This window comes from Saccopteryx leptura, chromosome 2, assembly GCF_036850995.1.
Source record: "Saccopteryx leptura isolate mSacLep1 chromosome 2, mSacLep1_pri_phased_curated, whole genome shotgun sequence".
Lineage (NCBI taxonomy): Eukaryota > Metazoa > Chordata > Mammalia > Chiroptera > Emballonuridae > Saccopteryx > Saccopteryx leptura.
The window spans coordinates 259,417,229-259,440,449 of NC_089504.1; the positions used below are offsets into that span (position 1 = coordinate 259,417,229).

Consider the following 23,221-nt stretch of genomic DNA (forward strand, 5'->3'; position numbering starts at 1 on the left):
TATCAGGAAGTGTGATACCACCCACTTTATTATTCTTTTTCAAGATTGCTGGGGCTATTCGTGTTCTTTTTGGTTCTGTATGAATTTTTGGAATATGTGTTCTATATCTTTGAAGTATGTCATTGGTATTTTAATAGGAATTGCATTGAATTTATAAATTGCTTTGGGTAATATGGACATTTTAATGATGTTTATTCTTCCTAACCATGAACATGGTATATGCTTCCACTTGTTTGTATCTTCCCTGATTTCTTTTATCAATGTTTTATAATTTTCTGAGTACAAGTCTTTAACCTTCTTGGTTATATTTACTTCTAGGTACTTTATTTTTTTTTTGTTGCAATATTGAAGGGGATTGTTTTCTTAATTTCTCTTTCAGATGGATCATTGTTGGTGTATAAAAATGCCTCTGATTTCTGAGTATTAATTTTTTATCCTGCCACCTTGCTGAATTCATTTATCAGGTCCAGTAGTTTTTGACTGAGACTTTAGGGTTTTCTATGTACAGTATCGTATTATCAGCAAATAAAGTTTTACTTATTCTTTTCCAGTTTGGATGTCTTTTATTTCTTCTTCTTGCCTAATTGCTGTGGCTAGGACTTCCAGACTATGTTGAATAAGAGTGGTGAAAGGGGGCACCCCTGCCTTGTTCCTGATCTTAAGGGGATTGCTTTTAAATTTTGCCCATTGAGTATGATGTTGGCTGTGGGTCTGTTGTAGATGGCCTTTATCATGTTGAGGTATGTTCCCTGTATTTCCACTTTGCTGAGAGTTTTGATCATAAATGGGTGCTGGATTTTATTAAATGCTTTTTCTGCATCTATTGATATTATCATGTGGTTTTTGTCCTTCCTTTTGTTTATGTGATGAATCACATTGATTGATTTGCGAATATTGTACCAGCCTTGCCTCCCCAGAATAAATCCCACTTGATCATGATGTATGATTTTTTTCATGTACTGCTGTATCCAGTTTGCTAATATATTGTTGAGAATTTTAGCATCTAAAGTCATCATGGATATTGGCTTATAGTTTTCTTTCTTTGTGTTGTCTTTGCCTAGCTTTGGAATCAGAATTATGCTCACCTCATAAAAGGAGTTTGGAAGTTTTCCCTCCTCTTGAATTTTTTGAAATAGCTTGAGAAGAATAGATGTTAGTTTTTCTTTGAATGTTTGGTAGAATTTGCCTGTGAAGCCATCTGGCCCAGGGCTATTGTTTGTTGGGAGATTTTTTTTTTTTTTTCCCATTTTTCTGAAGCTGGAAACGGGGAGAGACAGTCAGACAGACTCCCGCATGCGCCCGACCGGGATCCACCCGGCACGCCCACCAGGGGCGACGCTCTGCCCACCAGGGGGCGATGCTCTGCCCATCCTGGGCGTCGCCATGTTGCGACCAGAGCCACTCTAGCGCCTGAGGCAGAGGCCACAGAGCCATCCCCAGTGCCCGGGCCATCTTTGCTCCAATGGAGCCTCGGCTGCGGGAGGGGAAGAGAGAGACAGAGAGGAAAGTGCGGCGGAGGGGTGGAGAAGCAAATGGGCGCTTCTCCTGTGTGCCCTGGCCGGGAATCGAACCCGGGTCCTCCGCACACTAGGCCGACTCTCTACCGCTGAGCCAACTGGCCAGGGCTGTTGGGAGATTTTTGATAACTGTTTTGATCTCATTTGTTGTAATCGATCTATTTAGGTTTTCTGAGTCTTCCAGATTGATTTTTGAAAGATTATATTTTTCAAGGAATTTGTCCGTTTCACCTAGGTTGTCTAGTTTTTTGGCATACAGTTCTTCGTAGTATTTTCTTACAGTCCTTTGTATTGTATTTCTGCTGTGTTAGTTACTTCTCCACCATAATTTCTAATTTTATTTATTTGAGTCCTCTTTTTTTCTAGGTGAGTCTGGCTAAGGGTTCATTGATCTTGTTTACCCTTTCAAAGAACCAGCTCTTGGTTTCATTGATCCTCTGTATTGTTTTTTTAGTCTCTATGTCATTTATTTCCACTCTGATTTTTATTATTTCCTTCCTTCTACTTCCTCTGGGCTTTACTTGCTGTTCTTTTTCTAGTTCTTTTAGATGCAGGGTCAAGTTGTTTATTTGAGCTTTTTCTAGATTTTTAAGGTATGCTTGTAATGCTATGAACTTCCCTCTCAGGACTGCTTTTGCTGTGTCCCATACATGTTGAGTTGTTGTATGCTCATTTTCATTTGTTTCAAGGAAATTTTTTATTTTTCCTTGATCTTATTGTTCACCCATTCGTTATATAATAACATTCTGTTTAGTTTCCAAGTGTTTGAGTGTTTTTCAGTTTTTTTATTGTAGTTGATTTCTAGTTTCATGCCACTGTGGTCAGAGAAGATGCTTGATATGATTTCAATCTTCTTAAATTTGTTGAGACTCGTTTTATGCCCTAATATGTGGTCTATCCTAGAGAATGTACCATAAGCATTTGAAAAGAATGTATATTCTGCTGCTTTAGGGTGAAAGGTTCTGAAGATATCTATTAAATCCAGTTGATCTAGTGTGTCCCTTAATTCTGCTGTTTCTTTGTTAATTTTCTTTCTTGAGGATCTATCCAGTGATGTTATTGCAGTATTTAAATCTCCTACTATTATAGTATTGCTGTTGATCTCGCCCTTTATGTCCATCAAATTCTGCTTTATATATTTAGGTGCTCCTATATTAGGTGCATAGATATTTATAATGGTTATCTCTTCCTGTTGGATTGCTCCCTTTATCATTATGTACTGACCTTCTTTATCCCTTACTATAGTCTTTGTTTTAAAGTCTATTTTGTCAGAAACAAGTATTGCTACCCTGGCTTTTTTTGCATTTCCATTTGCATGATATATTTTTTCCATTCTTTTATTTTCAGTGTATATGTATCTTTTGTTTTGAGGTGGTTCTCTTGTAGACAGTATATGTACAGGTCCTGTTTTCTTATCCACGCAGCTACCCTATGTCTTTTGATTGGAGCATTTAATCCATTTATATATAAGGTTATTATTGATATGTAGTTGTTTATTGCCATTTTTTTTCTTTAAATCTACATTCCTCTTTTACTAGATTCCCCCCCCCCCTTTGTTCTGTCTACAGCAGGGCCTTTAACATTTCTTGCAGCATTGGTTTTTTTTTTTTTTTTTAATAATTTTATTTTTTTAATGGGGTGACATCAATAAATCAGGATACATATATTCAAAGATAACAAGTCCAGGTTATCTTGTCATTCAATTATGTTGCATACCCATCACCCAAAGTCAGATTGTCCTCTGTCACCTTCTATCTTGTTTTCTTTGTGCCCCTCCCCCTCCCCCTTTCCCTCTCCCATTCCCCCCTCCCCCCCGTAACCACCACACTCTTATCAATGTCTCTTAGTTTCACTTTTATGTCCCACCTACGTATGGAATAACAGCATTGGTTTAGTTGTGATGAATTCCTTGAGTGTTTTTGTTTGTTTGTTTTTTTGGTCTGGGTAGCTTTTAATTTCTCCTTCAATTTTAAACGATAGCATTGCTGGATAAAGAAGTCTTGGTTGTAGGTTCTTGTTCTGCTTTACTTTGAATATTTCTTGCCATTCCCTTCTGGCCTCAAGTGTTTTTGTTGAAAAGTTGGATGTCATTCTTATGGGGGTTCCTTTGTAGCTGATTGACTGTTTTTCTCTTGTAGCTTTTAGTATTCTTTCTTTATCTCTTTGCTTTGGTATTTTGATTATGATGTGTCTTGGTGTGGGTCTCTGGGTTCTTTTTAAATGGGGTTCTCCCTGCTTCTTGAACCTGTGTAATTCTTTCTAGCATCAATTTAGGGAAATTTTGAGCTATAATTTCTTCAATTGGGTTCTCTACCCCTTTTTCTTTCTCTTCTCCTTCAGGAGTCCCTATTATGTGGATATTGTTTCTCTTTATGTTGTCACAGAGCTCTCTTAGAGTTTCCTCAGACTTTTTGATCCTTTTTTCTTTTTGCTGTTCTGTTTCTGTGCTTTCACTTATATTGTCCTCTAAGTCACTGATTTGATCCTCTGCTTCATCCAGCCTGCTTTTAATTCCTTCTAGTGTAGTCTTTATTTCTGATATTGTGTTTGTCATTTCTGTCTGGTTCTTTTTTTTTATTTCAGTGTCCTTTTTGATGCTTGTTATCTATTTAGGTGTTAATTATGTCCATTCATTGTTGCTCTAAGATCTTTGAGCATCCTAATAATCATTATTTTAAACTCTGCATCTGGTAATTTGGTTATTTCCATCTCACTCAGTTCTTTTTCTGGGGATTTCTCTTGTTGATTCATTTGGATTGCATTTCTTTGTCTTCCCATTTTGTCTGTGTATACACTCTTCCCTTGGGTGTGTTGTTTGTGTACCTAGCTGAGTCTAGGGTTGGTATTGTCTGCCTCCAGTTTTCAGTTGTGTTGTTTCTAGGTCTTCTTGGGTTGGCATCAGCTGTTTTTTATTATCTGCTGTGGACTACTTATCTGCTATCATTCTTTTTGCTATTTGTGTTGGTGTTTTCTGTGTCTTAGCTGGCTCAGGTGTGAGGAGCCCTTCTTTAAGCTTCCACTCTAACAAGGGTTGTTAGGTCCTGAACTGATGCGTTCTGTATCTGGCCCCTGGATGTACCTGCTCTGGACTTCCTGGCTGAATGGAGTCTGGTATTGATCAGTGAGGGTCACTGCTTATGACTGGCTCTAATCAACCTTTTTGGAGCTACAGGTGATCCAGATCTTGTGGCTGCCTCTTCTGGGCCCAGGTATGGTTGTAAATATCAGCTGCACTCCTAGGCTAGCTTTTATCTACTCTTGGCCTGGGGGAAGTTCCTTTAAAAGTTTAAGTTCCCCTGAGATCTGCTTTCTGCTGCCTCTTATTGCTGGCTACTTGTTGGGCTCAGTGATTAGGTACTGTATTGGATGTGATTTGCCCCTTAGCCTCAGATGTCTTTCTATCCAGACTTTTATTTATTTTATTTTATTTAGTTCTTTTCTTCTTTTTCAGCATGCAGAAGGGTGTGGTCTCAGGGGTCCAGTGGATGTGGCCTCTGTGCACCCACTTAGACTGCCCCTGAGGTCACCTGGGCCCCAGCTACTGCCAAGGGTGGGCTCACGCCATAGGCTGGATTACATGCGAGCTCGGACCTCTGAAGCAGCCCACTGTGGCTTCCGCCACCATGGGCGGCCTACTTGCACCCATTTGGACTGCTTCCGTTGTTACCGGGGCCTTAGCCACCTCCAGGGTTGGGCTCACGCTGCAGGAATTATTGCGCTCGAGCTCAGACATCCCCAGCAGCCACCGCGGCCTCTGCCTTTGTGGGAAGGCCCGCACACAGCCAGTTGGACCATTCTGCTGTTGCCCAGACCTCAGCCACTGCCAGGGGCGGGCCCACGCCACAGGCTTGATTGTGCACAATCCCGGACCTCTGCAGCAGCCGACGCGGCCTCTGCCTCTGCAGGAGGGCCCATGCGCAGCTGTTCGGACTGCCTCTGCTGTCGTCCTAGTACCCTCCGCCTTCAAGGGCTAGTGGGATTGCGGGCCAGCTCAGGCCTCCGCAGCAGCTGTGGGGGCTCCCGGCTCTGCTCTTGCCTCCGTGGGTGGGCCTGCTCCTGCTCGCTCAGACCGCCTCCACAGCCCTGTGGGCTTGCACCCTGGGTAGGCTGGCGAGCTTGCTCCTACCTTCACATCGGCTGCCGCAGCTTTCGCCTTCAGGGGCTGTCCTGCGTGCACTTGCCGGGACCCTCCTCGCTCCTGCAGCCACGCCCCACTACCACCAGCTCACCTGCCCCGGTGAGCACTCAGCAGCGTGCGGGGTAGGCGGTGTAGCTCAGACCCCAGCACTACCTGTGTCACTAACGTGCTTCCTGCCTCTAAGCACCTCTTTGTTCTGACTGTTGCAGGAGAGCCTCCAGAGGGTGGGGTAATTTCTTCCCTTTGCTGGTGTTGCTGCTCTGAGGAAAAAATGTTCACTTTAGATTTGGGGCATGATTCAGCCCAGGGGTTAAGGTGTCCATCCCTCAAAGTATCTCCCCTTGTGCCTCCGAGACCACACTCTCCCCTGGCAACTGCAGCCCTCCCAGTGCACCCCACTCCCAGAGCCCCAGGCAGGTGACTGTGAGTGAGGCTCTCCATGCGGTCCCTTTAATACAGTGCCTGGGCCCGAGAATTCTGTCTCCTTCTCTCAAACAGTATCGAGGCTCCTTTCTCAGACAAATACAGTCGCTCACCCTTTCCAGGCTCCAGGACTCTAGGCTGGGACTCCAGTTCTGGGGCTGGGAACCCACAACCCACCACTCACCTGGCAGTCCTCCCCACTGCGAGAGTCCCTCCGGGCCACCAGTTGCTCCTTGGGCAGCCCTTTCCACGCATCTCCGCCTCTCCTACCATTCTCAGTGTGGGTTCTTTGGTGATCCTTGGCTGTAGAATCCTCTTAGATTAGTCCAAAGTTGGTCTTTCAAGATGACTGTTCTCAAAATTAAGTTGTAGTCCACTTTGGTTCTGGGATGTGGGAATTGGAACATCCGCCTACTCCATGGCCATCTTGTCTCTCACAAACACCGACAGAGACTGACTTTTAGCTTCCAATCTAATGTGCCAGAAAAAAATGGCTGTATATTTGTTTACATAAAATAACAAACAGGGACAGTTCAAGTGCTTATAAACCCATTCTAAGGAATGTTGAACATAGTGGCAGAAGAACCTTGGGTTCCTCTGAGTTAGAAGTATTTTTTGGGATGAGGGGATTCAGAAAGGGAAGTTATGTTTCTCGAGCACTTACTTTGTTCTAAGTGTTGGCATAGGTGATCTTATTAACAGACATTAAACATCAAGGTGTTATTTGTAAGAGAATCATAAATTTTGGAGGCCATGGGAAACCCTGATTCTCTCCCTCATTGGGAATTGAGGGAGCCCAGGCCCCAGATTGCCTCAAGCCTTTTGGCTTAGTAATGACAAAGTTGAATTTGTAGTATTTTTAAGCAGTATAGATATATGTGAATGTCTTTATTGCTCAGACTGGTTTAAAGACAGTTACTTTCTGCCCTGGCTGGTTGGCTCAGCGGTAGAGTGTCAGCCTGGTGTGTGGAAGTCCCGGGTTGGATTCCTAGTCAGAGAACACAGGAGAAGCGCCCATCTGCTGCTCTATCCTTCCCCCTCTCCTTCCTCTCTATCTCTCTCTTCCCTTCCCACAGCCAAGGCTCCATTGGAGCAAAGCTGGCCCAGGCACTGAGAACAGTTCCATGGCCTCCATCTCAGGTGCTAGAATGGCTCCGGTTGCAATGGAGCAACGCCCCAGATGGGCAGAGCATCATCCCCTGGTGGGCATGCCTGGTGGATCCTGGTTGGGCACATGTAGGAGTCTGTCTGACTGCCTCCCCACTTCTAACTTCAGAAAAATACACACACACACACAAAGACAGACACTTATCTTCTGAATAGGAGCTACTTTCTTTGGGAATAGAAATAGTCTTCCAGGTAGCTAGAAAGCTGTTGTGTTACAAGAAGATTCATGAGAGCAGGTAGAGTCAGCCAGCCATTTAGGATGTGGCACTGTCCACTAGACAGGTTAGATATATTCTCCCAATCTAATTCATTTGTTTTATGAAAACTTCAGTCGTCATAGCATAATACATTATAATACACTGGAGATGATCAGTCAGAATTCATTTTAGGCACTTCCGATGGGCAGAAGAAACTTTTGATCAGAATAGGTTTTTTGATTTTAGACAAGAATTAAAAGTAAATGACAGATTATTCTGTTCCCCCCACCCCTTGGGTTCATTTTGTGTCTTATGTGTGCAAATAAACATTGCAGGAACAAAGAAAGCCCATTCCTAATCCCACCTCTAGAGGTAACCATAATAAAAATGGGTTCAAAATCTTCCTCCCATACTTTTTATTCTGTGAATATGCATTACCTACCTACATGCATATGTATACATCTATATTCTTAATATGAGTGTGAGGATTACAGGTAAGATGGGGAGGTAGGATATAAATTCAGAATATTGTACATGGATTAACATTTATTTATTTTCTTTAAAAAATGGTGTTGGGGCCTGACCAGGTGGTGGTGCAGTGGATAGTACGTCGGACTGGGATGTGCAGGACCCAGGTTCGAGACCCCGAGGTTGCCAGCTTGAGTACGGCTCATCTGGTTTGAGCAAAGCTCACTAGCTTGGACCCATGGTTGCTGGCTCGAGCAAGGGGTTACTCAGTCTGCTGTAGCCCCACGGTCAAGGCACATATGAGAAAGCAATCAGTGAACAACTAAAGTATCGCAACAAAAAACTGATGATTGATGCTTCTCATCTCTCTTCATTCTTGTCTGTCTGTCCCTCTCTCTGACTCTGTCTCTGTAAAAAAAAAAAGGAAAAAAAAAGGTGTTAGGTCTGACCAGATGGTGGAACAGTGGTTAGAGTGTCAACCTAGGACACTGAAAACCCAGGTTCAAAACCCCAAGGTCACTGGTTTGAGTAGAGGCTCATTCAGCTTGAGCACAGGCTCACCAGCTTCAGCGCAAGTTGAGCATGAGATCATAGACATGAGCTCATGGTTGCTGACTTGAGCTCAAAGGTCATTGGCCTGAAACCCAGGGTTGCTTGCTTGAGCCCAAGATCACTGGCTTGAGCAAGGGGTCACTCGCTCTGCTGTAGCACCTCCCGGTCAAGGCCCATATGAGAAAGCAGTCAATGAACAACTAAGGTGCTGCAACTATGAATAGTTAATGCTTCTCATCTCTCTTCTTCCTGTGTTGACTTGCTCTCTCTCTCTGATTCTCTCGCTAAAAAAAATAAAATGCTGTTGAACAAGACTCTTTATCATTTAATGATATTTTATAAATATCTTTCTATATTACTACACTCACATAGTATTTAAAATCATGGATGCTAGAGCCAGACTACTTGAGTTCAAATTCCACAATTAGCTAAATTAGTTTTCTCTTCTTTAAAATGGGAGTATTAGTTATACCAATCTCATGTGATTATTGCTGGAGTATAATGAAATAATATATGACGGGTGCCTGGAACTTTAAATACTACAGTGTACTTGGGTGCTATTATTATACATAGAACTTTCTTAACCTTTTAGGTTCGTTTAGTGTCTTATTGTATGTACCATAATTTATTTTAACCAATTTTATTTTAATTTTTATGGACATTTAAGGTGTTTCCTAACTTCCCATTTAAACAAACTGCATATTCGTTTATCTAATAATATCTTTTGGATAAATTTCCAGGCATGTAATTGCTGGGTCAAACTGTAATCACACTTTAATTATTGATGAATTTTGTAAAATTGCTTTCTACTAGCAATATGATAGCACATTTCCCCCATACTCTTGAAAATGCAGAATTTCTAAATACGTACTTTTATGGACACTAAAAGCCAGTTGTAAAACAAAACAGTTTAAAAAGTAATTTTTATAATAATTTGTTTCATTGTAAACAAACAAAACTCTTCAGACAGTGTAGAGAAGTCCAATATTATGTTCTTTTATTTGGGAACAAATACATCTTTGATATTTTTGGCTTTCCAACCGTCTCCACTGTAGTGTTTTTTCTTATCATGCTGTTGAAGTTCTTATCTTCCTCTTTGCTTCTTTCCGTTAGCCTTTGCTCTCTCTTTCTCCTGATCATGAACTTGGAGTTACCCAGAACGCCAGCCTTTAGGAACTTGCTCAATGCTTCTCCCTTGCTGTTCTGGTTCATTCCCCTGGTTTTAGCTGTAAATGTTCACTCTTACCTTCACAGTTAACCTGGACTCAAGTATTTGGCAGTGGACTTAATATGTCCACTTGGATGTTTCAGCCGCACATCAAATCCAAAAGTCAGAACCAACCCGATGTGCCTCCCAAACTTGTTCCTTCCCCTGCAGTGACCTTCACTTCAGTCAGGGCACTGCCAGCTGCTCAGAGTAGAACCCTAGGAGCCATCCTAAGTCTCTTCTTGTTCTAATCTCTGACATCTCAGTAGATTTTCTTCTTGAGAGTTTATAGAATCTGCTCACTGGTAGATCAGGCTCCGAGCTCTCTGACCAGAGCTGTTGCCGTGACCTCTTTCAGTAACAGAAGCTGAACACCTACCAGGTGGGAGGCACTTTTCTAGGCATCGGAGATCATGTATTGACAAGGAAGGACCCCGTCAAATTCATGAGTTTGCATTCTGATGAACAAAAGGTAGTAATGACAAATTGAATGACTTCAGCATTCCATTTGTTCCGGTTTATCAAGGAGAGAGGTTGCTGCAGAGTGGAGAGGAGGCCCCTTCTTTGGGTTAGCATGTCAATGAAAGTGCTCTGAGGGGGGGATGTTAGAGCTGAAAACTGTATGAAAACAAGTAGCCAGCTATGCCAAAATCCGGAGAACGAGCCTTCTAGGAGACAGAACAAGTGCAGAGGCCTTGATGAAGGTTTCTCGGTGCTCACAGAGATAAAGAGACTGTGTTGGAGTGCGGCCGGCAGAAGGTGCTGGCTTGGATTTGGGCATTAGCGTGGAGCTCAGAGAAGCAGGTGATGCTCTTCTCTGCGCCCCCATGGCCACCATACTTGTCCTTTAAAACAAATTTGTCATTTATGATTCAACAAATATTCCCTGAACACCTGCTCGGAGACAGACGCTATTCTACATGCTTGACTAGAGCAATAACTAAAATAACAAAAAGGCTGGCTTCCATGAAGCCTGTGTTCTAGCAGTAGACAGTTAATAACCAAGAAGCCTAACAAATATGCAGATATAGCACAGGAGAAACAATAGTGCTGTGGGAAAAGACAAAAGTCCAGCTGGGTGAAGGGCATTATGGTAGGTTTGCTGTGTTGAATAGGGAGTCAGGCCCCCCAACTAGGGGGGCTTGGACGGAGACTTGAAGACAGTGAGGGAGTGAGCACTGCTCATGTGCACAAGGGCCCTCCCAGTCTGTGGGAAGCCCTGCAGAGGGCTGTGCTGGGGGTACACCTGGGCAAGGAGGACGGGAAGGCCGTGGGAGGTGGGACTGGGAAGATCTCCCATGGCCTCCCACTGTTCTTGGGATAAACGTCCCAAATTTTTTTTTTAACTTATTAACTTTAGAAAGAGGAGAGGGAGAAAGAGAGAGACAGAAATATTGATTTGTTCTTGAATGTGCCCTGACTGGGAATCGAAGCTATAACCTCTGCACATCAGGTGATGGATGCTCTAACCCAGTGGTCGGCAAACTCATTAGTCAACAGAACCAAATATCAACAGTACAGCAATTAAAATTTCTTTTGAGAGCGAAGTTTTTTAAACTTAAACTATATAGGTAGGTACATTGTTATTAACTTAACTAGGGTACTCCTAAGCTGGCCTTTGCGGCCTGCACTCAAGGGGCCAAAGAGCCGCATGTGGCTCGCAAGGCGTGGTTTGCCAATCGCTGCACTGCTAACCAGCTGAGCTATCGGGCAAGGGCTTTAACGTTAGCCCACGAGGTGTTCACGGTCTGGCCAAGCTTAGCCCTCTCATCTCCCCCTTACCCCTCCCACTGCACTCTTCCCATCAAGTTGTAATAATTGGCTCTCTCTGTAACCCTAGAGCAGGAATCCCCCCATACCTCCAACAGGATAGATAGGAGGCAATGAAAACACTAAGGGTTCTGGTTTCCCTACTTGTGATAACCTTTTTGATTTAGCCACTCTGGTGGGCTTCAAGCAGTATCTCATTGTGGTCTGATTTGCATTTCACTGATGACTAGTGATGTTAAGCATCTTTTTTGTGCTATTTTGCTGTTTGTGTATCTTTTTTTCTTTTCTTTTTTTTTTTTTTTTTGAGAAACATCAATTCAGATATTTTGCCCAACTTTTAATTGGGTTATCTGAGGTTTTTATTGTTGAGTTGTAAGGGTTCTTCATATGGTCTCCGGGATTTGCAATGGTTTTTGCACATTCAATTAGGTTTGTAACCTCCAGGAAGGAACGCCGGGTGTCCTGTTGGTGGCAGTAAAGCACTACTTCTTTGGAAACAGAAGATCCTAGTCCAGCCCTTCCAGTTCTATGACATTGATATTCCTTTATATTGGTTTTTCTTCCAACATAATTTGTATGCTTATGTTTGCTGTTAGCTTTTCTCTAGAGCGTCTTCAGTTTGATGGGGGGTTCATTTTTAGGATGCTATCTAGTAAATGCTAAAACAACCAACAAACACAAACATAGACTTCTAACTAGTGCAAGGTACTCAAAGAATTTTAAAGTTCCAGAAATAATGCATTTAATGGATAAAGAATCAATATCAGAAAAAAATATTAATATATGTTGTCATAGTACCATGCATGTATTATGGGATACCTTATATATGTTGAAGAGAGTTCTCATTATTTATTTCTCATGAGACAATCCAAAGTGCCAGGGAGGAAAGATAGTGGATTAAACATGCCATGTTCCACCTTATCAGTAATCAGTTTGAACTTAATGTATCCTAAACAATCTGAAGTCGATTGACAGAGATAAGAACAATGAAATCCAACGTCCTTGTTATCCTATTTTTGTGAGAAAGCCAAGTACTCAGCACAAACTCATTCAAGCGTTTCTTCCCCTTTTTCTTAACAATCTCTCTCCATCTCTGCCCTCCTCTGCTCTGCTCCTGACCTGAATGAAGGTGTGGTCTGCTTTCATTCCAAGGCTAGTTCCCACCTGCGTTCTTGATCCCAGCAGTCCTGTCCCCCTTAGGAGAAGCCTACGATGGCTGTCAGCTCACTTACCCAGCAGACACTCGGTGAGTGCCTGCTATGACGAGCCCTGGGTAGGCATGGGAACATGTGGAGCGGACTCTATCCCCAGGTTGTCTTGAGTCTCATGGAAGAAGTGGACTGGTAGACAGCCATAATTCCATGTGACTGCCCTGGGGTTCTAAGACAGCGTTTCAGGAACCCAGAGACAAGGCGCCAAGTTTATTCCTAGAGAACCAGGAAAGAATTTCCAAGGGTGTCACCTAAACTTAGAGGAGGGCCTTCAGGCAGAGCGATGAGCACCCAGGGAGGCAGGTGAGCAGCTGAAGGCAGGTCCTCACTGTGGTGCCTTTGAGGGGGACACGTGGGTGAGGTTCAGAGGGCGTTAGTTACATTTCTGCCAAAGTTTACTGTGGGATTTTAATCAAATCATCTAACCTTACTAATGCTTAATTTCCTTCTTTATAAAATAAGGGGACAGGAACATATGGTTTCTAAGGTTCTTAGTTTCTGTCTTGCTGTATGCTATACATGTATTTATCCACACATACACTGTATATGCTATATACGACCAGCTCAGTCCTTTAATGAATAGATAAGAATGATCTTGTGATTAGCATATTTACTGTTTAACTATTGGGCTGAAGTTTATCTTTGTCTCTTAAAGAGTTTGCAGAGCAATATAAAATTAGGACCAAAAGAATATTCAGTCTGTTATAGTTAAAAATAATGCCAGCAAATTATTCTCAGTCCCACTTAAAAAGGCCATTTAGCACCATCCTTGAATTTGAACAACCCACTTGTTGTAATTAGTGAAGTGTTATTGTGTGCATGTGTGTGTGAGGCTAGTGCACCCACCTCTGTACTACCATTCTTTGGACCCGGTGTTTCTGGATACCCAAACAATATGTTGGGTCCATATAAAAAAGGAAGAGCTATCATCAGTAATTACCTAATTGCAGAGCATTTACCATCTATGATGAGCTCTCAAATGCATTTCAAAAATACTTAATAAATCAAACTAATAGTAATACACTTGTCAATTGTTCAGCACTTAAAATATGCGTAGTGCTGCGCTAAACTCTTTCAATCTTCATGACCTTTATGTTTCTTCTGTTCTTATTGTAGTGACCATTGTGACCATTTCTAAGCATATAGTTCAGTGACAGGGAGCACGTTCACATTGTTGTGTAGTCATCACTGCCAACCTTCTCTAGAGCTTTCCATCTTCCCAGATTGTAACGCTGAGCCGATTAAATAACTATGCCCCATCTCCTTCAGCTCTCAGCCTACCCCTCATCATTCTGCCTTCTGTTGCTGTGAGTCTGACTTTAGTACCTCATATAAGTAGGCTCATACAGTATTTGTCCTCTTATAACTGGCATTTTACTTAGCATAATGTATGACCTTCCATTTTAACAGTAATGCTCTAAAGGTAAGATGAGTCAATATCCTCATTTTACAGATGAGGAAACTAAGGCTTTAAGAAAGTTGGCTGACGTCATTCAGTTTTAGTGACACACCAGACTCAGAACTGGACTTGTCTTACCTCAGGAACCAATGTCCTTAACTGCTCAACTATAGGGTGAGTGTGTGTGTGTGTATGTGTTAAACCGTAGAGTTACCCTATGAGGAAGAGATGATCATTCTTGCCTGATGCTCAGTCCCAGTAGCTCTCACTCAGACTTCCATGCTTTTCCACACTGTATAGCAGGAGACCCTGAAATTGTAGTAAAATCAGCCTCCAGTTCACAAATCTATGTTGACACCATACTGTGGATGAAAAGGAAGTTTTTACCCAAAGTTTGGAAGACTGTGTAGGGGAGGAAAAAATTTTTCTTAACCCTCTTAGGGTCCCTGGCTAGATCTAATATGAAACAAAGACAGATCAAAGAGAAAAATATACAAATGTATTTAATATATTTTATGTGACGTGGGCACTTGCAAAAGGAAGTGAAGAACTGAAGAACTGATTAAATAGGCTTGATTAAGAGTGACCAGTTGTGCAGAAAGGGGGTGAGCTAAATGTAATTAATTGGGGAAAACTCTGCAGGGCCTGTTTGTTTGTATTCGTCTCAGTGTCCCGTCTTGGCGATAAGGGTGTTTCTTTCCTTCAGATACAGGGAGGGTACCTCTCAGATGAGGGTCTTCATGACCTGCTTCAGGGAAGAAGGTCAGGAGAAGGTCAGAGAAACCTTCCTGCTTCTATAGTTTTCTCCTTCAGCTTAAATAATCTATATGCCCAGGTGGCACATTTTAGGAGAGAGTGTTCTGAGCCCTGTCAACTACCCACTCAAAGGTAGTTGTCCCAATTTTAAAATGTCACTGGTAGAATAGGACAGAAGCAGAGCCAGTTCAAGTAGGAGCCATTGATATGTCAACAAAGAATTGGATTTAGGCTGATGAAAACAAGCTCACTATCAAGATGACCATGAAATTTAAATATCCTCTGCTCTTGACTGACTGGAATAATATTTGATTCCTGAGTTCTGCTTATCCAGTCTTCTTTCACAACCTTTACAAGGTGTGAAGTCATCCCTGAATCCTGTTTAATGCCCTGTTCAAACTTTATTTCACTCTGACCAATCACTGTGTGTGAGCTGATCGTAGGGCGATGCTATCAGGAGACTTTTGTCAGAGGATGTCACTGTCCAATAAGTTTTTATGACCCCTTTTATCTGCAAGAGTTGGCAGTATTGCTTTTCAGCATGAAATAGACTAATTTTGCTTATTAAAGTGCTGACAGGGTTGATGACTCACTGTGGGAATCAATTGATATTATCACAATAATATAACCAGTCAGAGGAGAGTCAACTGAAGCATGTAAAAATGTATTTGATACTCAGTTTATGCAGGTTGAGAAAAGGTTGAAATATGTTCCTTTTACTGGAAATACAATAACTCCAAACCTCATTGCCTTGCTCTTTTTTCTCTCCTTTGTTTCTTTCCCTTGACTAAGGATACTTGGTTTGGGCAAAGCCAAATGAATTTAGAACAAAATCTTTTTATTTTGTTTATTTATTTTTTAATCAAGTGAAAGGCAGGGAGGTGGAGAGACAGACTCCCGCATGTGCCCCAACAAGGATCCACCTGGCAACTCCCATCTGGGCCCACTGCTTCCTTTCTCAGCAACCGAGCTATTTTAGTGCCTGAGGTGAGGCCCTGGAGCCATCCTCAGTGCCCCACGCCAACCTGCTCATTTAAGCCATAGCTGCAGAAGGGGAAGAGGGAGATGGAAGGGTGGAGAAGCAGATGGTCGCTTATCCTGTGTGTCCTGACTAGGAATCGAATCCGGGACTTCCACATGCCTGGCCAATGCTCTACCACTGACCTAACCAGCCAGGGTCACAAAATCTTTTATTTGTGGCATATGTAACCTGGATTAATTAGGGAATAGGCTAAACTGCTGTTTAAAGAGAGAAACAGCACAAGAAAGAGAAACTGTAAAAAATTAAGTGGTTTAAATAAGACAGTTTATTTCTCTCACACATACCAGTGCACTAAGAGGAGGCCTGGCCCCAAAAGGCAGGCAGCTCGGCTCCATGAAGTCACTCAGGGACTCCAATCCCACATGTTTTCTTCCTTCATCTTCTCCCATGATGTTATCTTCATGTGCACGGTTAAAAGTAGGTCAGTGCCATATTCTAATTCAGAGGAAGAGGGGAAATTTAAGCAAAAGTAGAAAGCAAGCATTTCCTCTTCAACAGTGAGAAAGTTGAATACATTACTTCCACTCACATTCCTTTGACAAAAATGTCCACAGCCACACTTAGCTACTGGGGAACTAGGAAATACAGAGCCCTATTAAAAATTCTTATCTCTATGGAAGAAGGAACAGTTTTTTAGAGAACAGTTAGCAGTCATCATAGTTTGGCCCTTTGGCCATTTAGTATCTGTGGTCACCTTTATTCCTGAACATGAACTCTTCCTCCCTCCTAAGGGAGACATTGAAAGTTCTCATTCAGTTTCCTCATCTGCTTAAGTCAGGGGTCTCTGGATGATGCAGAGTCCTGTGTCTTGAGTCTGGATAGATCCTCACAGTCCAGTGACAAGGTACCTCTTACATCCAGTAAAGTACAGAAGTGGTAGGGAACTGTCCAACTGGAATAAAAGCTCTCCTTTGGAAAATGAAAACTGGGAAACACACCATAGTCAGTGGTCCATAGGAATTTACAAGATCCCTACTATAACAGTAAAGATGCTTTTCTGGATAGCCCATCTGGCTGGCTGCCCCTTGGTTCTAAGCTTTAGGAGCTACATTGTTATACATTGCCCTTTGTACATTGTTATATATTGCCCTTTTTTGGTGACCTCAAAAGTTAGTGCTAGAATGTATACCCTCCCTGGAAGCTGCGTGGTTTTCTTTTTTATTTTATTTTTTTAGCAAGAGAGAGACACACACACACACACAGAGACAGAGACAGAGAGACAGACAAGAAGGGAGAAAGATAAGAAGCATCAACTTGTAGTTGCAGCACTTAAGTTGTTCATTGATTGCTTCTCATACATGCCTTGACTGGGAAGCTCCAGGCAAGCCAGTGACCCCTTGCTCAAGCCAGCAACCTTGGGGTCATGTCTATGATCCCTCGCTCAAGCCGATGACCCCGTGTTCAACTGGTAAACTCATGCTCAAGCCAGATAAGCCTACACTCAAGCCAGCAACCTTGGGGTTTTGAACCTAGGTCCTCAGCGTCCCAGATTGACTCTGTATAGCCACTGTACCACCGCCTAGTCAGGTGGAAGTTGTGTGGTTTTCAAAGCTGCTTCTTATTTTGGGGAGTTGGAAGCCTGAGAGTTGTTTTAAACAAATATGTTTTTGGGGTTTTTTTAGGCAAGCTTCTTGATTTCTTTTGGGAATTAATTTCCTCCATATTTTTATAGGCTTTGGTATTTTTATTTTCAGTTAGTTCATTCTAAAGAGATCCAAAGATTTCTTCTAAACATAGTCCTTAAGTCCTCTTTTATTTGTTTGTTTGTTTGTTTGTTTTTAGTGGCCTGTTCTCTTCATCTCCTATTTTAATAGTGACTGTGAGGCCATCACAGCTTGTGTGGGAAGGTAACACTTAATTTGATCTTTGCCTCTTGGTAGACTCTATATTTTGGCTGTTGATGTCATAGAGATGCTTGTGAAAAAATATAGAAGCTATTTATCCTTCTGTTTGGAGAAATGAGCTAGATTTTCAATCCTGAGGCCTCAAATCATGTACATATCTCTGTGATTCACTGTTTAAACAAAATATAACAATGTATTGTGGAGTTTATGATATGTATAAGAGAATTGTGTGACAATACTAGAATAAAAGGAAGAAATGGTAGTATACCATTATAAGGCACTTATACTATATATGATGTGTGTATAATATCACTTGAAGGTAGACTATGATAGGTTAAAGCAACCCTAGCAACCACTATAATAACAAAGAGTTATATATATAACAAAGTTATAGCTAATAAGCCAACAAAGGAAATAAAAGAATCAGAGAAAAGGAAAAGGGAAAAAAATATATCAAACAAATAAACACATATCAGGATGATAAACACTTATGCACCTAATAAGACTTCAAAGCAGACTGACCAGGAAAAGAGAAGATACTAATTACCAATAACAGGAATGAGAAAGAAGACATGACTACAGATTCTAAACATTAACAAAGAGAATAAGAGAATATTATGAACAACTTTATGATAATAAATTTGACAACTTAGGTGAAATGGACGAAGCCCTTGAAAAACACAGATCACCAAATCTCACTAGAGAAGAAAGATCACCTGAACAGCTCTGCGTCTATTAAATAGCACTCTTAACAGTACATTTAATTTTGCAAGTTGAATAACTGGAGGAAATGGAAGCTTGGTTGCATCAGTACCAAATTCCCACAACTGAACAAAATGTCGGTTAATCTTGTGTCTTTGAGAAGCTGCTGAGAAAAACAGCCTAGGATTGAATAGAAGAGCAGAAGTTCCCATGGTTTACCCCCACCTAGTTAGACTGATCAGGGAAAGGGACATTCTGCAGATGTGGTTCTATTCTGTTCTTTCATAGTTCTGTTCCTTATTTCTCTGTCCATCACTTGGGTGGCTCCTTTTCCTCCTCACCTTTTAGCAATTGAGACATCTTTGGGCCTTCTGCATTTTTGCATTGCATAAATTCACTTTCCAAAGAAAATAATTCCTAAATTTCGTCTTGGCTCAAGTTCCAATTCAACCATCACATAGAACATCTTTAGAGGCCTTTGATATTTCCTTTTTATTATTATTATTATTTATCTGTGGATAAGGCATTTTATATACAGCACACCTTCAGGGGGCACCATTTACAAAGACAATGATCTTCATAGCTGTACACCATGTCCTTGATTATTACAGTTTACTCATCTTTTTATTCTCCCATCAAAAGTCTTTGAGCTAAACTCTAGAACTACCCCAAAAGTGTCTGTATGTCACATATCGTGTCCCCTTTGCTCTGTTCATGTGAGCCTTCATAGTCCCTTTATTCTGGCTTAAACCCTACCCCTTTCAAAGATGGTTCCTGACTCTGCCTGAAGTGAGCACCTGCTGCAATTACAAAGTGATTTTTGACACTAACATTCTTTCATTTTATTTAAATGTTTCATATGTGTATATCCTGCATTCTTTAATTAGACTGTTTCTTTATTGTCTTTTTTTCTTAGGTAGGTGGAGGGGGGAGAGTGAAGCAGACTCCTGCATGTACCCTGACTGGGATCCACCTGGCAACCCCGTCTGGGGCTGATGCTCTAGTGCCGAGCTATTTTTAGCACCTGAGGCTGATGCACTCCAACAGAGCTATCCTAGTGCCTGGGGCCATGCTCAAACCAATAGAGCCACTGGCTGCGGAAGGGGAAAAGGTAGAGAAGGGGTGAGGGGAGAAGCATATGGTCACTTCTCCTGTGTGCCCTGATAGGAATTGAACCCGGGAAATCCATACACTGGCTGATGTTCTATCCACTGAGGCACTGGCCAGGGCTAACTGTTTATTTCTTAAAGAGAGTCTGAAGCTTACTTTTTATGCCCCCAGAGTGGCAAGTGCATTTCTGCATGTTCAGAGGCACCCCTAATTCCCACAGAGTCCCACAGAGTCCCACAGACAAAGGATCAAAGAGTGTGAACCCCACCCTTTTTCCAGTTGTATTTAAGTACATTGCATTTCATCTAGGGCAGGGGTAGTCAACCTTTTTATACCTACTTCCCACTTTTGTATCTCTATTAGTAGTAAAAGTTTCTAACCGCCCACTGGTTCCATAGTAATGATGATTTATAAAGTAGGGAAGTAATTTTACTTTATAAAATTTATAAAGCAGAGTTACAGCAAGTGAAAGCATACAATAATAATTACTTACCAAGTAGTTTATGTCGGATTTTCACTAAGTTTGGCAGAATAAATCTTTATAAGACAACTTACTATAGTTAAATCTATCGGCCCTGGCCGGTTGGCTCAGCGGTAGAGCGTCAGCCTAGAGTGCGGAGGACCCAGGTTCGATTCCCGGCCAGGGCACATAAGAGAAGCGCCCATTTGCTTCTCCACCCCTCCGCCGCGCTTTCCTCTCTGTCTCTCTCTTCCCCTCCCGCAGCCGAGGCTCCATTGGAGCAAAGATGGCCCGGGCGCTGGGGATGGCTCTGTGGCCTCTGCCTCAGGCGCTAGAGTGGCTCTGGTCGCAACATGGCGACGCCCAGGATGGGCAGAGCATCGCCCCCTGGTGGGCAGAGCGTCGCCCCTGGTGGGCGTGCCGGGTGGATCCCGGTCGGGCGCATGCGGGAGTCTGTCTGACTGTCTCTCCCTGTTTCCAGCTTCAGAAAAATGAAAAAAAAAAATAATAATAAATAAATAAATAAATAAATCTTTTTATTTATACTTTGGTTGCTCTGCTACCGCCCACCATGAAAGCTGGAACGCCCACTAGTGGGCGGTAGGGACCAGGTTGACTACCACTGATCTAGAGCAATATTTAAAGTAGTTTTGTTTTTATTTTCCTAAAGATATATGCTTTATTTTTAAGTTTTATATTGGAGAAAAAGAAATCACATTAACCCTTGTTTTTTTTTTATTAATATTTGTTAATTCTTTAAGTAGTAAATAGAGATCTTTTTATATGCAGAAAACTCCTTTCCTTTGAATACAAATCCCATGTTTTCTGAATTCAAAATTTTCCTCCATGTTAAGAACAGCCTCAAACACAGTTTCCATCTCTTTTTTCCTGTATTGAGTAGAAATTCACTGACTCCTAAAGACTGAAATTGAGTTCAGATTCCTTAGTCTTGTCCTGGGAACCTCCATCCCCTATTTCCATGAATGGTTCTGGCCTTAGCGATATCGCTGCTCCAGCTAACTGCAGTAGATGGTAGATCAGCCACACACACAGCCTTGGATTTGTCTGTGTTCTGACTGGGAACAGCCTGTCAGCCTTTTTGAATTGACACATTTATCAAGTCCAGCTTAAAAAACTGTTGAAAATCTGAAGATAATTTTTCACTCTCCCAAAACTTAACTACTCATAGCCTAGTGTTGACCAGAAACCTTATTGATGACATAAGAGTAGATTAACACATACTTTGTGTGGTATATGCATTATATACTGTAGTCTTACAATAAAGTAAGCCAAAGAAAAGAAAATGTTTTTAAGAAAATCATAAGGAAAAGAAAATACATATACAATATTTATTGGGAAAAGTCCATGTATAAGTAGACCTGTGCAGTTCAAACCCATGTTGTTCGAGGGTGAATTGTGTATGTAAATGTAAAACAAATGGAAATTGGAACTTAATTTTTTGGTTAATTTGTTTATCTAGCCTGGCTAATTTCATTTCATACATCTTACTCATTGATTTGTAGTTTTTATCTTTTCCAAATGTAATAGCTTGTAGGACAGACATACGGAAGTTTCTTCCCCTTACCACAGTGATTCCCATGTCGTTTTCTTCAGTTTGACTTTAATCCTGTTATAGTAAATTCTGAGTATCTGCCCTCTTGGGCAGATAAACTTGTCAATCAGATGTTTCCTTAAAGGTATATTTTATGTTAATATTAGTTTGGGTGCATGTCAGCATTGTTTAGAAATCTTTGAGAAGTTTAATGATTTGACTTTACAATGCTCATTCTTTTTTTTTATTTTAATGGGGTGACATTGATAAATCAGGGTACATATGTTCAGAGAAAAAATCTCTAGATTATTTTGACATTTGATTATGTTGCATACCCCTCACCCAAAGTCAAATTGTCTTCTGTCACCTCTATCTGGTTTTCTTTGTGCCCCTCCCTCCCTCCCTCCTGCCCCCCCCCCTTGTTACCATCACATTCTTGTCCATGTCTCTGAGTCTCATTTTTATGTCCCATCTATGTATAGAATCATATAGTTCTTAGTTTTTTCTGATTTACTTACTTAATTCAGTATAATGTTACCAAGGTCCATCCATGTTATTGTAAATGATCTGATGTTATCATTTCTTATGGCTGAGTAGTATTCCATAGTATATATGTACCAGAGCTTTTTAATCCACTCGTCCACTGACGGGCACTTGGGCTGTTTCCAGATCCTTGCTATTGTGAACAATGCTGCCATAAACATGGGGGTGCATTTCTCCTTTTGGAACAATGCTCATTCTTATAGGCCAATACACTATTACTTCCATTAACATTTATACGTTGTTTCATTGTGAAATGGAAAATACTGTTTTATTCAACACTCTCCTCCCCAATGTATTTTACACATCGAAATCCAACCTAAAACAAGAACTCTTTAACTTCTATTTGTGTCTGTCCTCCAAAGTTTGTGGGTCTGTCCGTTGATCCACCACAGAGAACTAACCTGTCTGATGACGAGAGCCCCACACTCCCCAAGTCAACTGTACCCATTCCGAAGCAACCACCAACTGAGAGTGAGCATAGCACTAAGTGATGATGAGTTTCATTTATTTCTCTTGGCTTTGGCACTGTTTTATTGTGTCAACATCTTCCCTCTTCTCTTTTGGAAATCCATAAACATTGTACTTCCTTTCATTTAGACTTTTCTTCTTACTAACTTAAGTACAAATAAAAGAGAAACACACCATCCCCTGGTTTAATGCATGCCTTTTTAAAAATTAAGCCCATGCTTTAATTCTACGTACAACTCATTTCTTCATTCAAACATCAGTCATTTATTCATTTACTCAATAATTATTTAAATGCTCTGTGACCACAGTGACTAAACTATTGGTAGTGAAGGTGCAAAGATGAGTGTGTTGTAGCTCATTTAAGGGGTTCCCAGAGAGATGGAGGAGACAGACGAGTATACAAATGATTGCCGCAGAAGGGTTGTTGTTGCATGGTCATGAACACACGGCACAGGATGCAAAGGCAGAGGAGAGATGTGATGACAGGGACGACTTCGACTTGAAAGAGATAATGACATTTGAGTCTTGAAAGATTAGCAAGAACAGACAAGGAATGATATTTTGGGCAATGAGAACAGTTGATGGCCAGAAGCATCACAAAACGCAGCATGTTCAGGAAGCTCCGTGAGAACATTGCATAAGGGCGTCAAGGTGACAGGTGTAATTGGAAAGGTAGGAGAGGTCTGGATTGTTGA

The 23,221-nt window shown here is 41.6% G+C and overlaps 1 protein-coding gene and 1 non-coding gene across 6 annotated transcripts in view; both read left to right on the forward strand.

Annotated features, from left to right (window-relative positions):
- The window catches only part of RABGAP1L (RAB GTPase activating protein 1 like), a 551,348-nt gene that overhangs the window by 395,962 nt on the left and 132,165 nt on the right, over positions 1–23,221 (forward strand). The gene's annotated exons all lie outside the window — the stretch shown is intronic.
- Positions 20,076–20,151, forward strand: TRNAS-AGA (transfer RNA serine (anticodon AGA)). Its single transcript has one exon. It is a non-coding gene; the product is annotated as a tRNA-Ser (tRNA).